This window comes from Lissotriton helveticus, chromosome 2_1, assembly GCF_964261635.1.
Source record: "Lissotriton helveticus chromosome 2_1, aLisHel1.1, whole genome shotgun sequence".
Lineage (NCBI taxonomy): Eukaryota > Metazoa > Chordata > Amphibia > Caudata > Salamandridae > Lissotriton > Lissotriton helveticus.
Genome location: NC_136059.1, coordinates 950020707 through 950041291, shown reverse-complemented (window position 1 = coordinate 950041291; position 20585 = coordinate 950020707). Strand labels below are relative to the sequence as shown.

At 48.5% G+C, this 20585-nt stretch overlaps 1 protein-coding gene and 1 pseudogene across 3 annotated transcripts in view; one reads left to right on the top strand and one right to left on the bottom strand.

Moving 5' to 3' along the window:
* Positions 1 to 20585, top strand: part of AOPEP (aminopeptidase O (putative)) — a 1755563-nt gene that overhangs the window by 1167 nt on the left and 1733811 nt on the right. The gene's annotated exons all lie outside the window — the stretch shown is intronic.
* Positions 8916 to 20585, bottom strand: part of LOC144820187 (serine/threonine-protein phosphatase PP1-alpha catalytic subunit pseudogene) — a 43908-nt pseudogene continuing 32238 nt past the window's right edge.

Here is a 20585-nt window from a genome sequence, read left to right as displayed (position 1 = left end):
ATTGTTACTGGTCTTTACCGTCACCCATCACTTACCATTGGATGGCTTCAAAGCCACTTTCAATTACTTGCTTCCAGCTAGCCAGGCCTGTAGTCGGCACTTCCCTCTTCTTGCATGTGACTGCAGCGGCGGCCGCCATAAACAAAGGGTGGTGGGGGTCACGTGGGATGCGTTGCGCATGGGGGATAGAATATTTAAAAAACGACTTGCCTTTTGCCGCCTCCAGCGTCATGTCTCGTCGCCTCTCGTTTTTCCTGGGTCCCAGCAGCCCTTGCGACAGACTCCCGGTCCAATCCCCGCACTGCAGAGCAGCAAGGGATTGGTCTGAGCAGGCAGGAAAGACCCACTGCTCAGACCAGGGAGTCTGTGGGGTTTCTGCAGCCCGGCTGCCCAATGCAGCTGGGCTGGGCCTGTGACGGCCGGCCAAACACACACAAGCACTTAGGGAGTGGAGTGCACTAGCACTCCCCCTCTCCCATGCCTCGGCCCCACCCCTCCCAACACCGCTGGCTAAGAGCCGGCAAATGTAAAATAAAACAATGCAAGAATTTTGTTTTATTTTACATTTGCTGGCTCTAAGCTAGGCAGTGGGGCGACGCTCCTCTGCCATTGCGGAGGAGCCGCCACTGTGTGACCGTCCCCAAGAGCATGGCCCTATGACTTGTGTCCTTACACTGCTTGCGCTTTTGGAAGCTTTTTTTTCTTTTTGTTGAACCACTCTGTTGAGTGCATCTTTTGTAGTTGGCTCTGTCATCTGCTCCATCCCATTAACTGTGTTTTGCTTGTTTCCCCCCTCCCTCACATTGCCGTTCCCCCACCCAACACAATAGATGAGCTGGTAGCCAGATGCCTTTGTCCGGTCCTCTGACTTTTGTTTTTGTTGCAGCTTATCTATAGCATGTACTTGACCTGAAGGTGTTGGAGCGCTTTACACAAGGACACATTCATTTTGTAAAGGCACAGGAAGATTAAATGATTTGCCCAGAGTCACAGGATTTTGAGCTGGCGCTGAGACTCCAAGCTGGTTCCTCAGCTGCAAAGCTGATCGCTTTGGCCGTTACAGCATATCCGCTACCCTGGTTTGCTTGCAGATATCAGACTGCAGACCTTGCTTCTGTGTTTGAAGTCTCCAAAGTCAGAGCTTCCCACTGCAAATGCTGACGTTATTTATTTTTGCACTGAGAAGCTCTGCCTTTGAGGACTCATAACAGGGAAGCAAGATGTCATTTTTCTTTAAAACAGTTGATGTTTGACATCTACATGAAAGGTTTATGGAGAAATATTAACACAAATGAATGTATGTCATGTTCAATTTATTTGTATAATCTTAAGGTTTTTCTATGGAACCAGATGAAAAATATATCAAAAGCAACAGGCAAGCTCTTGCGACACAAAAGTCACAAATACATATTTTAGTGCTTTGATATTGGCCAAACAGGCTCTGCCGCCTGGGAGTAGAAGAAAGAGTAAATTGTTTGATAACTTCCTTTTGTGTAGACCAGGGAAGATTAAATGATTTGCCCAGAGTCACAGGATTTGAGTCAGCACCATGACTCGAACCAGCTCCAGGCAGTGGCTTTTATGTCACATCTTCTCTCCTGGCTTGCTTGCAGATATCAGATGGCAGATAAAATATGTTTACTTTGCTGACGGTATTCATTTTGTCACTAGGAAGCTTGCATTTGAATCCATCCCCTCCTACCAGTCCCTCTTTCTTCTACTCCAACCCACCACCCTGTCCTCTCCACATAATTTCGCTCCATGCCAATTGATGCCTACTACACATTCAACTCACACCATGCTACATAATTACACTCCACATAATTCAACATGCCACACAATTAAGTGCCACACAAGTCCACAACACACAAATCCACACCGCAGAATTCCACTACATACAACACATTTGAGCATCTCACAATTCCACGCCACTAAATTCAACTCCACACAGTTCCACTCCACATTATTCTACTCCATTTTTGTTTCCATGTGTTTATTTATAAAAACAACCTATCTCCAAACAACAAGAAAATGCCAGTCGCTTAACGTCCAGCAAGTGCGATTCAGTGAATAAAAAATTAGCTAGCCATCGTGCCAAGAATTTTCAAATCTATTAAGTACACGGAGGCGAGGATTATGCTTTCTCTTTCATTTATTGCTACACACAGCAGCCAATGAAATTTAGTATTCTATATCAAAAACTATATTTCCCATGATGCACACAACACATCACATCCTATCATAGCCCATAAGAGCCAGTCAATACCGGATATCCTCCTCTTTCTTTGCTTCGAACAGTAAAAGTCCAGTAATAACTCAAGTCCAACAATAACATCCTCCAACGTGGAAGAACCATCCAACAGAACGAAACCTCTTCTTAACCAGAAGCATAATTAGTCCATCTTCTTCTCAGAACCTGGAAGAATGAGAGATAGAACCCGTAATTTCTGCGACCATAAACACACGGGTGGGCAAAATCATTACAATACTTATAATATAACCGGGTGGGATAATCCTCGCCTCGGTGTCCTTAATAAAATTGAAAATTCTTGGCGCGATAGCTAGCTAATTTTTTATTCTATTACAGGACCGGAGGCTTTGTATTATGCTAGTTTAACGCTGATGAAACACTACAGAGGAAATATCACCCACTGGCTTATAATAAACTGTTTAAAAGTAGATTCTGAAGACTAATCAGCAGAATGCATAATGTCCTGAACAGTAGATCCTAACATAAAACTTTTTGAGGCCATGGCGCCCCGAACAGAATGCGCCCCACACACTTGGCTACCAATACCAGCCTCTTGCATAACTTATTTCAACCATCTGGCAATTGTAGCCGCAGTAACAGGCTTGAAAGGTTTCTGAAAAGCAATCAATAATTGCACTATACCAGTAGGCCTGATGGACCTGGTACATTCCTCGTAGGCCTTAAGACATTGCACCACACAAAGCTTAGCATTACCAGGAAAAGCATGGTAATCAACACTTCGAGACATTGTCTTAGTTCTAGAAGTAATGTTAAAAGAAACTCCTTCAGGAGTAAATACTCTACCTGTTATGTCCAAAGCCTTAACATCAGACGAACGTCTACATGCCGCAAGATAGAAAAGCATGGCCAATTTGGCTGAAAGTTGTTTCCTGGTTAACATGTCATTCTGGGGCCATTGATTAAACAGGGAAAGAACTAGAGAGACATCCCATAAGGAACTATACTTAGGTTTGGGCGGATTCGCTACCCTAATACCTTTCAAAAGTTTACATATTACCGGATGCAAACTTACAGGTTTGCCCTCAAGTTGGGAATGACCCGCCGAGATAGCGGAACGGAAATTATTAGTGGAACGATATGCTAATCCCTCAGAAGCCTTCTGAGAAAGAAAATTCACAATGCTGGGTAATCCTGCCCCCACAGGATCCACGTGCTGTTCCATGCACCAGCGAACCCAGCCCTTCCAGGCTGAAGCCTATCTCTTCCTGGTGGATGGGGCCCAAGCTTGACTGATAAAGGCTGAAGCTTGCTCTGAAAATCCTGGCATTTGCCAACGCTGCCGGAAAGTCTCCAGGCCATCAGGGACAACTGCCCCAACACTACCATCGGGTGCATCTCTCCATGAGGGCCCTGGAGCATCATCTGGGATTCCGGAATCCTCCTAGGGGAGTCGCAGCTCACCTCCAGGAGACTCGGGAACCAAGGTTGTGACTTCCACAGGGGAGTCACTGAGATCACTTCTGCCATTTGACGCATTATCTGTGTGTATACTCTAGGAATCAATATGAACGGGGCAAAGGCATAATTCAGAGACTGAGACCAGTCCTGAGTGAAGGCATCCGTCGCCAGAGCTAACGGATCCAGTCTCCAGCTTAAGAACTTGGGAATTTGCCGATTAAGTCTGGACGCAAAGAGGTCGATCTGGCATGACCCCCAGATTGCCTGTAACCAATGAACTACCTGAGGCTGGAGTTGCCAATCGCTCTAGTCCTTGAGATGTCTGGAGTGCCAGTCCGCCACAGCGTTTGACTGTTCCGGAATATATTCGGCTATGACCGAGATCTGGTGACTTAGGCAATAGTGCCAAAAGTCCTTCGCTATCTCTACTAACATGGAGGATCTCGTGCCTCCCAGTTTGTTGATGTAGCGAACTGCTGATATGTTGTCCATCCTTAGAAGGTTGCAACACAAAACTTTTCTGGGCGATAGAGTCCTGATCGCGAATGAGCCGGCGAGCAGCTCTAGGAAATTGATGTGGAGATCTAGCTCTTGAAGGGACCACCGCCCTCCCGTGGAAATATTTCCGCAACGCCCAACTCAGCCCCAGCGGCTGGCGTCGAAATCTATAACAACCTCTGGAAGGGAACCGAAGATGGCTCGGCCGTTCCACTCTTCCACGTTAGCTAGCCACCACTGAAGTTCCTCTCGGACCTCTGAAGACAGAGGAACCAGGTCCGTGTACGAGAGACCCTTCTGCAGATGTTGCATCTTTAATCTCTGAAGGGCTCGATAGTGAAGGGGACCTAGGAAGATCGCTTGAATGGATGACGCCAGGAGACCCACTATCCTGGCAATGACTCTCAACGAGACTGTCTATTTGGACAACAGGGAGCGTATCTCCCTCTGTATGTTTGGAACGAGGGAGGCTCAACTGAGCCGTGTGAGAATTTATCACAAAGCCTAGAAAGTCTATTTGTTGTGATGGGCACAGTACGGATTTTGCTTCGTTGACCACAAACCCGAGATTTTGCAACATAGCAATGGTCATGCGCAGGTGTTGCACCGCCATCTCCGGCGTCTGCGCCATGATCAGTATATCGTCTAAATACACTATCATGCGAACCCCTTGCTCCCTGAGGTAGGCTATCACTGGCTTCAACACCTTGGTGAAGCACCATGGTGTCGAGGAAAGTCCGAAAGGAAGGACCAAATATTCTTACCATCGGTCTCTCCACTGGAATTGTAAGAATCTCCGATGTGGCGGAAATATCGGAATGGATAGATAGGTGTCTTTCAGGTCCAGATGGACCATCCAGTCTCTCTGTTTCAGAAGTACCGCCAAGAGATGGATATCCTCCATCTTGAAATGTTTGTAGACCATGTAATGATTGAAATCTTTTAAATTGAGTACCAACCTGTACCCTCTGCCTTTCTTCTGAACCAGAAAAATATTGCTGCAGAAGCCGCGAGGGCCCTTGTCGCAACACGCTATCGCGTGTTTCTGCAGCAATCCTTTGATCTCTGAATCTATAAAAGCGCATTCTGTTTGGGAAAAAGACAGCTGCCTGGGCTGTCTGTCCTGATAGGGAACCTGAAAGAAATCTAGATGAAAACCCTGAACTGTCTGTAATATCCAAGCATCCTGAGACAATTGAACCCAATTGTGAAAGAATAATCGAGTACGACCCCCCCAAAGGAATTGGGAAGGTGTCTGGAGCACTCACCTGAAGATTCTGGGGCCTGGAAGCCACCACGATCTGCTCCCCTATTGAAGCGTCTCTTGTTGAAGCATTGCCTGGTGGGGTAGAACGTCCACCAAGGGTGGAGTCCCAATCGCCTCTGCCTCGACCAAAGTCACCTCTCTGGGGACCTTGGAAGGACTTTCGGCCAAACGAGCGTCCCCGACCTAGTCCGGCCCTGTTGAAAACACCAGCCTGAAAGACTCTCTTGATCCCTGACTGGGCCTTATCGAGAGACGTGAAGGTGCCCACGTTCTTGGCCACGTCCTTAACAAAACGGTCACCGAACAAGTTGCCGTCTGCCAGAGGACCTGGTTCCGCCGTTGCCATCTTGGTATGGTTGGAATCGATCCTCATAAGGAGGGACTTCCTGCGCTCCGCGGATATGGCACAATTTGCGTTACCCAAGAGGCATATCGCCCTCTGGGTCCAACCTGCCAAGACATGCGGATCCATCGCAGCACCAGATTCCTGCACTTCTAAAGCCATCTCCAAGATCTTTGCCAGGGGCCCCACTACGTCCAGGATCTTGTCCTGGCACCCCCACCAGGCGTGATAAATGCCCTTCTAAGGGTCTGTGGCAAACTTTTTTAGGAAAGTCAGCAGGCTGGAGTCTATGTCAGGGGTTTCTGCGACCTTATCAGGGATGTCCGGCCTAGGACACTCTGAACGGAGCCTATTCCTCACCTCTTTGTCAAAATCTTTACGGAGGTTGTCATGCAGTTATGCGGCAACCTCCGGAGCCGGAAGCCAATCAGAAGACCTCGATGAACAATGTCCGCGGGATTAAAGTTAAAGGGGGTTGTGAATAGGTTGGAAGGCTCCACATTCTTGGACTTCCTAGTCATCTTCTTAGGAGGAGACTCATCTGGAGTGTCAGTAGACGTAGTGTCTGTATCAGTATCAGTGTCCGGAGCCTTGGACTTGTGGCGTCAGGGGCAGGCAGTGAGGACAAGGTATAGGAGTGCGGCCAGGACTTAGTTTGAGAATCAGAGACTACTATGTCCTTTGGAGTAACCGTTGGGGCAGTGAAACCATGACGCTTAGCAAATTTCTCCAACTGCTTAGTGATAGGTTTTAGTGCAGTAGCCAGCGCCTGTTGCACCGTTCCCAGGAACTCTCTTCTCAAGGGCCCTGTTGACCGAGTCCTGGACCGAAGCGTCCAGGGCCTCAACAATGTTGTCTTCAATGGAAGGATTATTCACTTCCTCCTCCATGGTAATGCCAAATTTGTACATGGATTTGCTCATGAGGCAAAAATCCAGAGAGGAGTAATTGGGGGAGCCAAACCACAGCACAAAAAGTCAAATTACCAGGTACCTAGCTCCTCAGCATAGGCTGTATCAACAGTTCTTACAGCCCTCAGGGCGTAGGTGGAGCAAAGAGCAGTCTCAGATATGCAGGAGGTGTGCTCCCTCCAGGCCCAAGGATTTCTTACAGCCTGCCAGGTGTAGGGATGCAGCTCCGGGTGAAAACCGAGCCTAAAGGAGCTAAAACGCCTTAAAAACGGACAGTAGCGATGTGCGTAGCCCAATTCTACCAAAAACAGCCCAATTGGGCTACGCACATCAAAACCTATGTAGAATGAAAGTGGAAATGCTCCGCGCGCTGCCGGCTTATGAGGGGAGCCTCTGCGCGTTTAATCAATGCCAAGAACCCCCGCTGTCGGCGGGGCGGTACCAGTAAGTATATTTAATTTCTTTGACCGCTGCGCAGCCGTGTATACACCCACTCGCCAAGCGGGAAAACCAACACAACCGGCGGGGGGGGGCTAATAACACCCATGCGATGCTCGCGCAACAACAAACGACACAATCCCTTGCCGGGATGTCCCCCCGCAGAGCACGCGTCCCCCGATGACACCGAGAGGAAGCGACACATTAAATGAAGCGAGCGCGAGGCTTTCAGCACAAACAACAAGCCCGATAAGCGCACCACATACAGCACAACTTGTCAATAAAGCATGAAAATATCAGATATCAAGTGACAAGGTATAAAGGCACTTAACTGGCTGGGTGAGCAGCAAAGAAAAAGGAGGATATCCGGTATTGACTGGCTCTTATGGGCTATGACAGGATGTGATGTGTTGTGTGCATCATGGGAAATGTAGTTTTTGATATACAATACTAAATTTCTTTGGCTGCTGTGTGTAGCAATAAATGAAAGAGAAAGCATAATACGAAGCCTCCGGTCCTGTAATAAATCATAAAAACATCAAAGTCCAAGGCCGCTTGGTGTATGGGTGCAGCCTCTATTGACAGAAGGGGAAGATACGAGAAAAAGGTTTAATAGGACACTTGAGTCAAACAGGAAAGGGTGTATGAAAACCTGAACAGGTGTGTGGATACAGTAGTATTTCCAGCAGACAGCAAGGTCATCTCATAGGTCGGTTTTGTGGGCACTGTGTGCCTGGCAGACAAGTCAAGCAATACCACACTTCTAGCAAGCGCCTTCTGAGGCAAGACATGGTTCAGTTCTACAGTCCCATCTCTCTGCCACTAAAGAGGTAGGGGAAGATGTCCGAGAAAAGTAAAACCCTCCTTTAGATTTCATCACCTGGCATCCCTTGACTAACAAAAGTGGTACAAGGCACCCATCACCCACCAGAGTGCACTTCCCACTTCATCCACTGGCACCTTTCCAACTGCTGGAGCATTCCTTCAGGACCTCCGTGAGGGCAATATATGAACCATTCACTGGGGGTGAGGAAGAAGCAATTTACTGGCAAGGGAATACCTCTGACCACAAAGACAAAACGAAACAGCAGGACCTATATCAAGTGGGGTGGAGGGAAGAAGGAGAAGAGAATGTCCTATCTACCCTTGACAACTGTTAACAATTTTATGCATTTAGAAAAATATGTTTTTTGACCCAAGTACAAACCTTTTGGAAATGAACGATGCAGGAAAGGTGCAACATTTATCTAAAATATCTCCTTGCCACTCCTGAAAGGACAAAGCAAATAAAAAGGCTCAGAGGCAGATAAAAGGCCTTTACTATGGCACTAAGTCCCACAACACAAGGTTAAATGAAGTCCATCTGTGGGAAGAGATAGGTGTAAACAGGCACAATATAGCTGGGTGGAGAGAAATGGTGTCCATGAGTGTTCACGGTGCAAAGGCAGGCTTTGCTCTTTCTGGATCACTGCATCATTTAGTTGCTTTCATGGCTCGCGAGGTGGCTTGGAATGGCAGGTCCCCTGGTCAGCCTGTAAAGGTGGATCTACAAATGTTCACTTTTGACTCGCTGTTGAGAGAAAGCTAGAAAAAAAAAGGGGGCAAGGGTATTATCTTCATATTTGTGGTGGTGACCGTTCTATCTCATAAGTTATAAAGGAAAGGGGGTTTGCAATCTATGCTAGATTGAATATTACAGTATTCTAGAAAGATGACTCTGAAAGAGGTTGTTTGGCAGGACAGTCCTAGCTGCTCTCTGTGCTTGCTTCTTGGCTGGTGCTACTCTTCTCATTTCTTCAGCTTGGAGTTGCAGGGTTGGGTGATGGGGCGGCCCCCAGGGTTCAGCTTACTGAACTGCCCATACTTTCCTTTGTTCTGGTCAGCAGGTTTCAGAATCTGAAAAGAGTACATGAGGGTCTCGTCGACACTCATCATGGCCCCAGCATTATCAAACTCCCGCAGTAGTTTGGCGCAGAGAAGAGTGTCACCAGCTGCCATTTAGAAAAGAACTTGTAGCCGTCTTCCACCACCTGGTGCGCTCTGCAGATGAGATCCAAATCGTGCTTGTGCAGGAATTAAGCCACGACTTCGGAGCCAAAGGTGAACGAAGCGCCTCGGTCGTTCTCGCCCCATCCCTGTACGTCCTTGTCGGGATCTGACTACAGCAAGTCACAGAGGAGTCCCTGGTCAGGCACATCTGTGGGATGCATAATCCTTTCGATCTGCTCCATGGACTGCAGATCTGGAGATAAACCTCCTTGGCAGCAAAAGATCTTCTCGTCTACAACAGCAGCGATTGGGAGGCAGTTGAAGCAGTCAGTAAATGTTTTCCACAGCTTGATGTTATACTGCCTTTTACATTCATCATAGAAGCTGTAAATGCGGTTGATGCTGGCACACTCATGGTTTCCACGCAGCAGGAAGAAGTTCTCGGAGTACTTTATCTTGTAGGCCAGAAGAAGGCAGATGGTCTCTAGTGACTGCTTCCCACGGTCCACGTAATCGCCCAGGAAGAGGTAGTTGCTCTCTGGTGGGAAGCCACCATACTCAAACAGACGGAGGAGGTCGTAGTACTGACCATGAATGTCACCACAGATCTGGGAGGAGGGAGATAAAGGGAGGGAGCAACCGCCCCCACCTCCCTCCCAGACTTTTCAAGCTCCCTCTTCCTGTCACCGGATCCCTGAGATCCACGGGAGGGAGGGCGGGCGGGGATCAGACACCACCGCCCTAGACCTCTGCCCCCTCAAGCCAAAATCAGAGTGCCAGAAACTCGGCCGGTGGAGGTCTGCTGCACCGATCCCCTCAGAGAGTCTCCTCATTCACCCCCGCCCCAGTGTTAAACTACCCCCACCCATCCAAAGCGACCCACTCATCATGGGCGACGGCAAGAAACTCGACATCAACTCCATCATCAGCCGGATGCTGGAAGTACAAGGTTCCCGGCCAGGGAAGAATGTCCAGCTGTCCAAGAATGAAATCCGTTGCCTGTGCTTAAAGTCCAGAGAGATCTTCCTGAGTCAACCCATTCTGCTGAAACTGGAGGCGCCAATCATTCTACTCCATGCCACATAATTACAATCCAACAAATTCAACTCCACATATTTTTTCTCCTCTCCTTGCCACATAATAACACTTCACATAATACCACTCCACTCAACATAATTCCACTCCAGTCCACATAATTACACTCCACACAACACAATTCAACACCAGATTTATTCCACTACACATAATTTCACTCCACATAATTGCACTAAACGCCACTTAATCATGCTCCACATATATGCACTCAGCTGCTAAACACATAATTACACTCCACAAAGTTCAACTCTGCATCATGCCACATAATTACACTCCACATCATTACACCCCACAACATACCACATAATTCCATCAACGCCACTTAAGTCACTGTCACACAATTCCACACCACATAATTATTTTACTTGACATAATACCATACCACATAATTTAACTCCACTTAATTACACTCTACTCCATACCACATAATTGCATTCCACATAAATCCACTCCATGCCCCATAGCAACCCTCCACACAAATTCACTCCACATAGTTCCACTCCACAGCACATAATTCCGCTCCACAAAATTCAACTACGCTCCATGCCACATATTTCCACTCAACGCCACACAGTTGAACTCCTCACATCACAATTCCAATTACACAAAATTCCACTCAATGCAACACAAATCTATGCTACACAATTCAACGGCACACAATTCAACACCACACAATTCCATGACACACACCACATAATTCCACTACACACCACGAAATTCCACCCCACGACTGTATAAGTCCACCCTACAAAACATAATTCATCCCCACAACACATCATTCCAAACCATACCACTCCACATAATTACAGTCCATGCCACATACTTTTATTCCACATAATTTCACTACGCACAATAGAACATAATTGTACTCCACAAAGTTCAACTCAACACAAGATTTCCACGCCACAGAATTACACTCAACACAATTTCAGTCCATAGCACTTACCTCCACCACACACTATCCTACCCCACACCACATAAGCCCGAACCTCCCCACAAAATTACATGTCACACCAAATAATTCCACTCCACGGGAACAAAAGGAAAAGCCAGAGGCAATAGTCTCAAAGGCAAGACCTATTAGCTTTGCCAGTGCTTGTTAGTTCTTTTATAATCATTGATGCTTTTGTTCAATTAAAATATAAAATAATATTATGGACCAGTGTCACTTGAAATATTTGTACTTTAACTCATCAGACGAAGAGTAACATTCCGAAGAAGCCATCAAAATCGCAACGAACAATAAATGCATTGTCTTTATATTGGCAACTTGTTCACTGAGTTGTGAAAACATGGCCCCACAGCTGCCCTTTATGAGTTTCTACCCCTCCGCTTCTAGGACAGAGCAAACCCCACACCGCCTATCCTGAGGTGTTTAGTTCAATATTATGTGCTTTATACATTGCACTGTGCAATGTCTAAATTGCTTGCTGTTCCACACTCTAGAAGAAACTTTGCAGCAGGCATATAACTAACCAAAAATGCATAGTGGTTTCTGCAGGCTCAGCACACCTTTCTGTAGGAAGCACTTCAGTGACCTACCATTCCAAATAAGCAGTTACTGTCTCAAATGGCCGCATAGTAAATAAATATAAGGCAAATGGAAGGTATACCTGACACACGACTTGGTCTCTCTCAGATCCATATCAAGGCACTATTGAATAACTAAAGTAGGGTATTTTCCTGGCAGCCGATGTGTGTGGAAAGCTGATAGACATAGTGGCAGTGCCAGCCCCTTGCTAGTTACGTGAAAGAGAAGTCATGAAAGGTGTTGGTTTGAGTACAATATAGTATAAATTCCCACTCGACTGTATGTATGCGTCTTGACCTCCACATGTAAGAGTCTGTCAAAACAAGTAACTGAACATGAAAGACGAGATTATACAGGAGTAACACAGAGGGCACCACAAGTAATCAACTCATGTTAGGGCTTAGAAACAAATTGGTCAGAATGATACAAGAAGGCAGGGGTTCTCGTCCCCGAGGCTCCCTTTGGACTGACTGTGCTTCCCTTGATGGGGTCCCCTGGGCACTGGGGGCACATTCGTTGAGTGGCTGGGAGAGTCAGACATGCGCCCTGTGTGGCACACCTGGAGCGGTGCACAACTGTGAAGGGCTTTCCTGGATTCTGGGTTTGCAGGCACTGCCCTTGGAAGTGGCTACCCCGACACTCTTGGGCACTGGAGATCAACGCCTGAGTGGCGCTGGAGTGGCAGCGGGTGCTGATGCCCATGCCCTTAGAACATTGATAGCTCATTGAGTTGTTCCCCTTGGGTGTCTGGAGTGGGGGACCCAGGGGTATACAGGCAGCTACACACTATTGTCACTTTTGACTGGTTGCAGGGGTGGCTCGAACCTGCCTGGGGCATGTGACGTTCCTTGGGCTCCTCCTGTCCTCGCTGTGCCTGGTCTTGTTATGATGCCCTGGGCCTTCACTGTGCAGAATTTCACCAACCCTTTTTTCCCCTCCCTCAACGTGTCTGTCCATGGGAGGTTTACTTGTGCCACTTGGTTCACTGGAGGTGGCGATACGAACAAACTTTTCCTACTACAATCATGGAGAGAGAAAGGTCTCAGCGACAACAGCAAGGAAACACCATTACTCTATATACTGCAACTAAGCAAGGTGCACCCAAACCTGCTTCTTGGGAGCCATCGCACCCTCTAGAGTGCTCTCCAGTACAGCAGGGGGAGCCTTCTTGGGTTGCACCATTGGAGGTGAACCAGGGCTCAAGGGTTGCCTTGGAGGGACAGATTGCGAGGGTAATCGATTCTTAGTGAACCTCCTGCGGGCAGATCTTCGCAAGGTAGTTAACAAGGTGTAGATGGTGGAATTCAATATTTCTAACTTGCAGTCCAAGGTACGACAGCTCAAGCATTTGGTGTCTCAGCTTCAGGTTGTGTCCACCACTCTAGGGGATCAAGTCGAAGATGCGGAGGGCAGGTCCCTGCGGAACAATGTGCGCCTACTTTGATTTCCTGAGGGGGCTGAGGGGCAGTTAGAGTGCTTCCTGGAGCACTGTGTGAGGCACTTTCTTTCTTCCAAGGAGTTGTCTGACTTCTTTGCCATCGAAAGGGTTCATAGGGCATTGATGCCTGCTCCTCCACCTGAGGCTCCACCTCGTGCCTTAATTTACAGGGACAGGGACGCCATCCTGAAGGCAACTAGGGGGCGCCTGTCCTGAGCTTTGACAGTTGTTCTATTGCAATATACCCTGATTATACACAGAGTTAAGGAGAGGCACAAGTCATTCCTAGAGGTGAAGAGGAAGCTCCGTGACCTGGGCCTCCGATATATGCTTTTGTACCCGGCTTATCTCCATGTCATCTTAGCAGTTATATCGCAATTTTTTGAATGACCTGAGGATGTTTGGTCCTGGTTAGACATGCCAGATCCCCGTCCAATGCGCACCCTGAATGAAGTAGATCTGTTTTTTACTTGTATTGGGTAGTGTGGCCACAGGCGCCACCGTTCCGTAGGTGGTCCCAGATTTGTAGAAAGGGGCACTGGTCACATTGTGGTACAGAATGATGGCACTATAGATACTCTTATCCCTGAAACCTATTTGTTGCCTGAGATGCTGCAGACTGAAACTGTGTCAGATGAGGGACTGCCCTGGACTCCCTCCCAGCTCAGTCGAGTTAGCCTAGATATTATACCTCTATGAGGGAATGTTGTTTTATCGGCACCCGTAGATTTAGTCTTCGGCCTGACTTTCTGAACTGTACTTTGGGAGGGGATGATGTCCATGGCTCTGCTGGCTAGTGGGGGGCGATAGGAGACTCCTTGACAGCTATGTGGGTGGGGGGGGGCAGCTAGCTTGCTGTGTGGGGTCCCTGCTGCTGGACAGTGAGTATCCTGTTGCTGAGTGTGGGTGCTTTCCTGAGGCAGCTGCAGTCTCAATGTTTCTTGGACATGTGTGGGTCAATGATTATGGGGATGTGCTGTGCTTGTGCGGATTCACCTTTAGCAGGGAAGCTGTGGGACATTGTGGATGTTCTTTTGGAGAGGGGTGTTTTTGCAGTGGTGTACATTCTAAGACATCGAGGTTTTTGGGCTTGTAAGAAATGGTGTTTGGCTTATACATGTCCAGGGTGGGAGGGGTTTTTCAATTTGGGGGGTTATTTTGTTCTCTCTTCCTTCCTGTTGGTTGTAATTGCCATCTTGTTGCGAGGGGGAGGCTGACTGCACTTCACATTTTATGATGGATAAACCTGGAATTTTCAACCTCCTCACCTGGAATGTGCAGGGGTTGGGCTCGTAGAAAAAACGATATAGGGTGCTTCCCTGCTTAAACAGCGTAAAGTGGATATCACTGGTTTGCATGATACCCACTAATCCAATGGGAAAGCGGCGAAACTAGCCAAAAAAAGAGGGGCCAGACCTACACTGCTACTTATTCATCTCCTTGTTCAGGGGAGACTTGATGGAGTAGATGTTGCCATTGTTAACACGTGTGGCCCCAATGTTGAGGAGACATTCTATCTGAAGTACATGACCTGATCTCCCCGACCTCCAGGGTTATATGGGTGAGGGATTCAATTGTATAATGAATGGTACTTTTGATAGGCACCCTCCCCGACTGAACTAAACTGAAGATGACCGCAGCACTCGGGTAGATCACTGATCAGTTTAGGCCTGTGTGACAGTTGGAGGGCCTTACACTCGACAACACAGGAATTTACATATTATTCTCAGCCACATAGCACTCATAGACTGGATTGTATCCTTGCGACTGCATCACTAGGCCCTTTCACCGTGCGATCTCCTACTTATCCTGTTACTTATCGGATCACACCCCGGTTTACTGCGAGATTGAGCGGAGAGTTGCTCCCCGCACCCGTTAACCTGGAGGCTGTCTCCAGAGTTTCTTCAGGATCCTGAGGGCTGGGAGATCTTGTACCAAGCTTTAACGGATTTATGTGAAATTAACTGATCTATGGCAAGCTTGAGATCGACTGAATGATAGGCTATGATAGGCTATGAAGGCAGTGAATTTGGAGCGTCGTTTAGGCCTTTCCTGCAAGGTCAAGCATTCACTACAGGATAAACTTCTTCAGGGGGAAGACTAGTTGGTGTGAGTTCAACAGGCGATGTCAGCAAGGGGGGAGAGGCAATTGGATGAGTTACAGGCTCAAAGGAAGGTCGCCGACGTACGGGCCAGGCTAGAGGAGTATTCTCTGAAATCCTGCAACAATTGCTTCACAGGGAGGGTCACAGGGAGGGAGGTAGCTCTGTACGGTTGTTAGCATGGATACTTCAGCGAGAGACTCCCCGATCCTTCATCTTTGGTCCCCTCAGGGCCGTAATGTTTATACTCACGGTGACATTTTGGAGATATGTAGGTCCCATTTGGAACAAGTATATAAGGAGCTGTTCCCCTCTTGACCCAAAACATGTTGATGCCTTCTTGGCCCCCAGCTTTTCCTCGCTTGGGCAAGGCGTAGTTGAAAGACTTAGAAGCCGGCCTCACCCTGGATTTGTGTGGCTCCGGCGCAGTTGCCTGGTGGTAAAGCAGCAGATAGTGATGGCCTCCCAGATGAGTTCTATTAGGCTTTCACCCCTGTCCTTCCTGGGCACTTGCTGGAGATCTACCCAGAGGTGGGCAGCTTGCGGGTGCTTCCCCGTCCATGTGAGAGGGTTGCAGTTCCGTAATGCTGTAGCCTGGATCCGATCCTTCGGCTTACCAACCAATCAGCATAATAAATACGCACACAAAGATCTTATGCAAAGCCCTAGCTCTCCGCTTGTGCCCCGTGATCATCTGCTCATAAATGATGACCAATGGGGTTTTATACCCGGGCATAGTACCACTATGAATGTACGGAAACTCATGCATGTCATGCACAAAGTGGAAGACCAGGAAGAGGAGTTGGCAGTGGTCTCCATTGATATTGCTTAAGCGTTTGATGCTATTAACTGGAATTATCTCATGATGGTGTTGGAGGCCATGGGATTCGGGGTACAGTTTCATGTTTGGTGCACCTGTTATATACCAGTCCTACTGCTACGGTACGGGTGAGTCAGGCTGGAGGTTAGGAGGATGTGAAACATTTGGGGACCTCTTCCCCAAAGAAGAATTTATCACATTTGAGGCTACACAGGACACTTTTCGAGTAGAGCTGGTACAGTTCCTCCATTATGCCAGCATTTCAACTATTGTGCAAGAATTACGGCATACATTCCTGATTGCCTCTTCGCAGACCTTTCAGGGCCTGTTGGAATTGGGAGGGGGTCGTCATCTTTTCTCCGTTTTATACAAAGCTATGACTGCAGATTGATGGTCTACTCCTTTTCTGGCATAGGATGCTTGGAATTATAATCTCAAGGTACAGCTTGATGATTTTCGATGGATTAAATTGTTTTCATTGGGGAAGACGGTATCTAGTGATGCTAGGTTCAAACGTATCCACTTTAACTTTTTATACCACACATATGCTACACCTGTGATGCTTCATAAATGGTTCTCAGTGGACCTCTTGACTGCCCCAGGTGTGCCGCACCTGTGGCTACGTTTCTACATCTAGCATGGGATTGCCCGGAGGTGCACAAATTCTGTTTGCAAGTGAGTGGGGTGGTGCATATTCTCGTGGTCATGTAACCTGTGGTGTGGCTGCTGGGCTATGTTTCCTTACTAAAGGACCAAAAGTTGGCTTTTAAATCCCTCCATCTACTGCTACTTTTGTGTAAGAGGTGGGTAGCGATCACTTGGATGGGTCAGAGGGGGCCGAGTGAGTGTAGCGCTATGGGTGGCGGATGTGCCTGAATGTGTGTTTGCTGAGGAGACTCACTTGAGACACTGTAGGCGCGACGATAAAGCTGAGGAGGATCTACAGGTGTTGGCAGGTCTCCTCGCCAGGTTCATGGATCGCGGTAGCTCTCGTTCGGCCTCCTCTTGTGAAGGGGAGGAGCTGTGCACGATGAAAATGTAATAAGGGTGTAGTATTATTGATTTGCATTGTAGGTACATGCTTTCTCCACACGCTACATTGTTATGACGACTGTTTTTTCTTGTTTTCTTTTTCCCTCGACTCAGTTTTCTTACTGTCACTGTGTTTACGTGCTCTGTCATAAATGCAAAAACAAAGTTCTTAAAAAAAGAAAATCAGCAGACATAAAGAAATGAGCTAAATGACCTCTCACAAAAAGAAGTCTAAGAAATTCAGAGATTGATTCTCTAGCCAGAATGTTGGGAAGGAATCTTACTCTGCTCTAGGAACACACACTAATATTGATACAGAAATTCTACGTTGCAACATTATTTTCTTTCTTCTTCTTCATCCTCCACTAGAATTTCAGCAAACTCCTGGAAATAGACAACTCTCCATTTTGTTGAGGAAAACAATAGGTTTTCAGACATTGAACCTTGAAAAACTACAGTGTTGATGTCCAGACAGTTCTTCCCATGAATCATTCTACCGGTCATCTCCCCGTTTCTCTGTGAGAAGTCAATATCAGTTGTCCAATACATAACAAACGTATATTCACTAGCTAACAGAAGGCTCCTGGAAAATACAGCATTTATAATAAAAGGAAAAACACAGTGCACAAATAACTATTCAATGTGGAAAAACAGTGTTCATCAGTGTGCGTCAGTTAACATGGCATCTACAGTTCAGCTACCTTAAATTAGCACTTTCAATCATTTGTAGGCCTATAACATTTAAGTATGATTACCTACTTCAAATTTAGCATTTAAAATGTCTTATTTAAATGTACGCTTTTCCACAGTATTAATAAAAGCATTTGAGGCAACAACAGCCAAGCGGTGGAGGAAGCACACCGAGTATTTGTCATTCTGTAGTATGACCAGACCTTTTTTCCTTTGTCAGGAGAGGGCAGCATCTGCTGAGCTGTCTCGGGCAAAGTTTCACTTTAATGTTGACCCCAGACCATGTGCATGTTGAGTGCTTGTATGTGTGGTGGATACGTAGTACATGTTTGGCAGTAGGACTCTGTGTGAGGTGATAATCGGAGCACTGGGACCGGTGGAATCCATCTTGGATGGCCCTTGGTTAGAATGGCACAAGATGGAGGGTGAATAGTGCTTCCTGAGACAGTGAAAGTTTATTCACTGCATACCCTTGTTATAAGGTGGCCCTATGGTCTCCCAGAGTGGTTCCGCTGTGAACTATGCCAAGACTTTTAAGTACCAAGCATCATTGTGTCACCTTTGACCCTGCTTGCAGGCAGGTCGCCCCCACGCCGCTGCTCGTCACCCGAGTTCCTGGTTCCTGCCTCCTTGCTGCCTCCTTGTTCCCTGGGTTTTTTCCTTCCCCTATGCCCTGTGCGCCAGTTCCCCACGCCCCCCCGCTGCTCCCGTTCTGGCACTTTCCCCTGCGGACCCGCCCCCCTGCACACCCATTCGCCTCCCCGCTCCCGCCTCCCAGCTGCTCCTCCCTCCCAAGCCACCTCATATTCAGGCCAAGAAGTGGCCGTGCAGAAGGTGTGCCTAAGGCAAGCCCGTCCGCGCCTGGACCGTGCCCAGCACCAGAACCCCTGGACCCCGCGAACGCCACGACACCAGAATCCACTACGACGCCAACACCCTCCACGCACTCAATGCCGGCCGAAACACACCTGCTTCCAGGCAGCCCCGAAACTGACCCATGGACCCTTCTCCTGCTACACCTGCAGCTTCACTTGCCACAGAACCACCAAACCTCCAAGGACTGGACCCAACCACCTCCTCTGCATACTCCTCTACACCCGCTCTGCAAGCAAACACGCCGTCGAGCTCTGGGATCTGCTCGACACCTCTGCCCCAGATGTGGCCTTCCTGACGAGACCTGGTGGAACGACTTCCTGGCGCCCGACATCGCCATAGCCATCCCGGACAGCTACAAGATCACCCGCAGGGATCGTGCCAATGGAATCGGAGGAGGAATAGCCATCGTCCACAAGTCCACCCTCAAGGTCGCCACCCACGCAGACGACACCCTCAACACCGCCGAACAACTGCACTTCCGGATCCACTCCGACCCCAACACCTCCCTCAGAGGAACACTCATCTACAGACCCCGGGCTCAGTTCAGCGACTCCATCGCCGACCTCTCCAGCACCCATGCACTCGCCTCCTCGGACTACATCCTCCTCGGGGACCTGAACTTCCACCTCGAGAACAACAACGACGCCAACTCCGCCACCCTGATCGACAACCTCGCCAACCTCAGCCTCAGACAACTCGTCACCGCACCCATCCACGCTGCCGGCCACACGCTGGATCCCGTCTTCTCCACAGGCTCCCACGTCTCCTTCGACCACACCACCGAACTCCACTGGACCGACCACCGCTGCATCCATTTCACCTTCAAGAAACCAACCACGCACCACCGCACCCAACAGCTGCCTCACCGCTGCTGGAGCAAAGTCACCGAAGACCAGCTGATAACCTCCCTCACCAAGAACCCACCCACCAACCCCACCAACCCAGACGCCGCAGCCCGAAACCTCAGACGGTGGATCGACGACTGCGCCAACACCCTCGCCCCGCTCAAGAAACCCTCCAACAGCCACGACAACAAGAGAGCCACCTGGTTCACCGACGAGCTCCAGACCGCTAAAGTAGCATGCCGGAAACTGGAGAAGACATGGCTCCACGAACGCACACCGGACAGCCACGCAGCCCACAAGGACGCCACCCGCAGACACCACCACCTCATCAGATTAGCCAAGAGATCCTCCTTCAAAGACAGCTTGGATAACAACGCACACGACAGCAAAGAGCTCTTCAGCATCGTAAAGGAACTCTCCAACCCCAGCGGCAACGACATCCTGCCCTCACAAGAACTGTGCGATTCATTAGCCATCTTCTTCCACCGCAAGATCGCTGACATCCACGACAGCTTCAACGCCACGACTGCCCCGACTACGCCAGACTCCATCTCCCCTGTGAACACCACCAGCGCAAACCGCCTGACCTCCTGGTCCAACGTCAACGACGACTAGACACGCAAGGTCATGAACTCCATCCACTCAGGATCTCTGTCTGACCCGTGCACACACCACATATTCAACAAAGCAGACGCAGCCATCACACCCCAACTAAGGAAGGTCATCAACATCTCCTTCGAAACAGCGACATTCCCGGAAAGCTGGAAGCACGCTGAAATCAACGCCCTCCTCAAGAAGCCCCCAGCGGACCCCAAGGACCTCAAGAACCTCCGGACCATCTCCCTGCTCCCGTTCCCAGCAAAGGTCATCGAGAAAATCGTCAACATGCAACTGGTCCGCCACCTGGAAGCCAACAACATCTTTGACCCATCCCTGTCCGAATTTAGATGAAACCACAGCACCGAGACAGCCCTCATCGCCGCCACAGACGACATCAGGCGCTAACTAGACAACGGCGAAACATCAGACCTCATCCTCCT